General features: G+C 44.3%; 1 protein-coding gene across 1 annotated transcript in view; it reads left to right on the top strand.

Moving 5' to 3' along the window:
- LOC105888164 (zinc finger protein 83-like) overlaps positions 1–3,997 on the top strand; it is an 11,547-nt gene that overhangs the window by 3,721 nt on the left and 3,829 nt on the right.

Raw genomic sequence — 3,997 nt, 5'->3', positions numbered from 1 at the left:
TGGATTCGAACCCGCCACCTTAGGTGTATGTGGCTGGTGCCTTAGCCGCTTGAGCCACAGGCGCCGAGCCCCCACTCTGCTTCTGATTCAGTAATTGGGAGATGGGGCAGGATATCTGCCTCCTACAGTTTTTGAAATACTCAGTGGATAAATCTGTGAAATTTTTTTTTTTCTTTTGAAACAGGGTCTCACTGTGTTGCACTTGGTAGATTGCTGTGGTGTCACAGATCACAGCAACCTCAAACTCTTGAGCTTAAGCGATTCTCTCACCTCAGCCTCCCAAGTAGCTGGGACTATAGGTGCCCGCTACAATGCCCAGGTATTTTTTGGTTGCGGTTATCATTGTTTAGCAAGCTAAGCCAGACTTCAACCTCCTCAGCCTCAATGCATGTGGCTGGTGCCCTAGCCACTGAGCTATAGTCGCTGAGCCTGTGAAATATTGTATTGACCACCTATAATTTCCTCTCTCCTACCTGAACATGGGCTTGGGATTCTGGGAAAGCTCTAGCACATCATGTTCCTTTCTTTTCATGAGCAGGAATCTCTGTCACCCAAGTGTTTTCTCCATGTTGGAACAAGAGAATGAGCCCTGGACTCTGGAGAATAAAGTGAAAACAGCAAGAAACCCAGATGTGGGGGAATGGATGCAAGGTGCGATTTCAGGTGAGAGATCAGGTGGGCACAGCGGAAGCAGCACCATTCCCCAGTGTGTGGGAAAGTCTGCTGGTGAGAGCACTATGGGCAAACACATTTGAATCCTGTGAGCTCTGAACATAAGTCTCTCTTCATGCCACTGATCTCTGTCCTTTACACGTGGAACAATTTATTTTTTTTACTCTCCAGTGGTCTGCAGCTCAAAAGGGACAAGTTTCTAACGTGATGGGCAAGGCCCTGTTGTGTGGCTTCTGTGAACTCTTCTTTGGCCCCTGACACTGCAGTACAGGGAGGGCCATTTCTAGGGCTTCTCTTTCCCCTGTGGTCTTTTGTTCTGTACTTAATTCCATCTGCTGCTCAGTTCTCTGTCCATACAGGCCAGAGCTGTGGCCTCTATTATCCTGATAGCTGGACCTGTGCAGGTTCCCCCCATTACCTTTAATTGGAAGACCTAAAATAAGGAAATGGGAAAACATGGGCTGCTATTCCTTTGTATCTGGGGCCCTGGAAACTGCATGGAGGTGTCTTGAGCCCACTCTGCTTGTTCCCATTTGTGTGAGACAGGAAAAGCTAAGTGTTACTCCTGTGATCGTTACAACTCAACACAGAATGGGTCACTTCTGGTCACTACTATGTGTGAGGATTTCTCCCCACCAACAGCCCATTTTTGGGGGGGTCCTATAATTCAATTCTGACCCTTTCTATGTGGATTTCGAATCAGATCATACAACCTATGAGTTGAGTCCCCAGTACTGTCCTCCAACTCATATGCCAATCACAAGTAGTGAATTGTCTCTTGTCCTTATGACCTTGCCTATATTTCGGGTTTATGATCCTATTCTTTGCTGTGACTAATTTTCAGTGTTGGCTCACAGAACTCATGGAAACAGGTACATTCACTGGTTTGTTCTGGAGGATATTTGAATCATCCACATGAACAGGCAGGCAACGAGATGCACAGGGCCAAGTACCTGGGGAGGCGCAGGAGCTCTGGATGTCCTGCTCTCCATGTGTTTTTACATGTTCTTTATTGGAAGCTCTCCAGTTTCTGTAGCTCAGGGATTTTTCTGGCAGGCTCTTCACATAGCTTGTTTGGTATTACCTCACTCTCTAGCCTCCCTTGCCTTCCTGTGAGGGAACTGGCAATTGGGGCTGACAGTTCCCTGCTCCTAACCATGACTTGACCAGCCCCAGCCAAGAGACTACAGGTGTTGTCTTGTTGGAACAAACCATGCTCCTATTACTCAGAAAATTCCAAGTGATTAGGGACAATATGTCAGGACCAGGCAAAAGACCAACATATGTATTTCTTCCTTTATAAGGTCCCTCACCTATTCTTCAGTTCTGCTTTATCCACAAATTGCTTGTTGTGTTACAGGGGAGTAAACTTCTCAAATATGTATATTCTTTATTTGATGATACTAAATAATACTATTCGACTGTTTTTTGATTTTTTTTTTTGAGATAGAGTCTCACTGTCACCCTTGGTAGAGTGCCGTGAAGTCACAGCTCACAGCAACCTCCAACTCTTGTGCTTAAGCAATTCTCTTACCTCAGCCTCCCAAATAGCTGGGACCACAGGCACCACCCACAATGCCTGGCTTTTTTGTTGTTGTTGTTGTTGCACTTGTTGTTGTTTTAGTTGGCCCGGGCCGGGTTCGAACCTGCCAGCCTCAGTGTATCTGGCTGGCATCACAACACTGAGCTATGGGTGCCAAGCCAGGACACTGTATTTTTATATGTAAAAAAATTAGATTAACCCTTCCAATTTTTATATACCAAAAGTGTTTTTTCCTGTAAAGACAGTATTTATTAAATACTGTAGTCACTGTTTTTATTTAATTTCACTAATGTGATCAAGGGCAGATTTTTGTAATAGCCTTCCAGCTTTGTTTCTTGAAACATCCCTCTACTTGCTCAGCCAGTGGGTCATCATTCTGCACCCAGGATCTATCTACATTGCTGGATCCTAGCTTACTGTGTCTTTGTGTGCACAGCATGAAATCATCCCTTTCTTCTCAGAGGGTCCCACTGGGAGCATACCTGCGTGTAATTTCCTAGAATCTCCCCATCTAAATACCAACCAGGCCTGGGCTGCTTAGCTTCTGAAATCAGAAGAGATTGGGCACATTCAGGGTGGTATGGCCATAGACAGTCTCCTAGAATGTACATGTAGAATTTGTTGAACATGCACCTAAAAATAGAATTCACAGGTCATTCAATGTGGTAAAGTTAATTTCAGGGTAAATATTTTAAGACATATAACCCTAATGTCTTCCAACATTATCAAATCATCTTTCCTTTAAATGTCTTCTATTTTAGCCTCATACCACAGCTTTGTTCCCATAGTTGACTATGAGATATTTATATGTTGGTTACTAAATCAGTTTGTGTTTTCTCCCGGGGTCAGAATTTTAACTGACACAGTATAATTCTGTTCCATAGATTTGCAAGTATAATGTCTGCACCTGCATGCCCATATAAAAATTATTTATTAGGGTGGTGCCTCTGGTTCAGTGAGTGGGGCACCAGCCCCATATACCGAGGGTGGCAGGTTCAAACCCGGCCCTGGCCAAAACTACAACAAAAAATAGATAGGCATTGTGACGGGCACCCTTAGTCCCAAGTACTTGGGAGACTGAGGCAAGAGAATTGCCTGAGCCCAGGAGTTGGAGGTTGCTGTGAGCTATGTGACACCACAGCACTCTACCAAGGGTGATAAAGGGAGACACTATCTCTACCAAAAAAAAAAAAAAAAATTATTTATTTAGGCCTTTGCACCTGTAGCTCAGTGGTTATGGTGCCAGCCACATACACCAGGGCTGGCAGGTTTGAACCTGGCCCAGGCTTGCTAAACAACAATTCCAACAATTCAACTGCAACAAAAAAATAGCCGGGTGTTATGGCGGGCACCTGTAGTCCCAGCTACTTGGGAGGCTGAGGAAAGAGAATGGCCTAAGCACAAGCGTTTGAGGTTGCTGTGAGCTGTGATGCCATATAATTCTACGGAGGGTGACATGGTAAGACTCTGTCTCAAAGGAAAAAAAAACTTATTTAACGTTCTAATTAGTGAGTTTTTTCTGTGCCTCAATTTCAATAATGTATCAAAGGCAGGCATCGTCAGTATCCTTCTGCTAGCTTTGTTTCCTCAAATGGACTTCTCTGCTAAGGAATCATCAGTCTGCAGCCACATCCTGTTTCTTCTTTTCTTCCATACTCTCCTTTCCTGTCTTTGGCCTTTCCTTCTGTGGTGTCTTGATTTAGATGGACTTGGCAGTCATGTTTCAGCACATTACTTTTTTGTATTCCTGACCACACTAATTTCTAAAAGACTCCTTCCCAC

Source organism: Otolemur garnettii, unplaced genomic scaffold (genome assembly GCF_000181295.1).
Source record: "Otolemur garnettii isolate 467f Iridium unplaced genomic scaffold, OtoGar3 scaffold00212, whole genome shotgun sequence".
NCBI lineage: Eukaryota > Metazoa > Chordata > Mammalia > Primates > Galagidae > Otolemur > Otolemur garnettii.
This window is presented reverse-complemented; position numbering and strand designations above follow the sequence as displayed.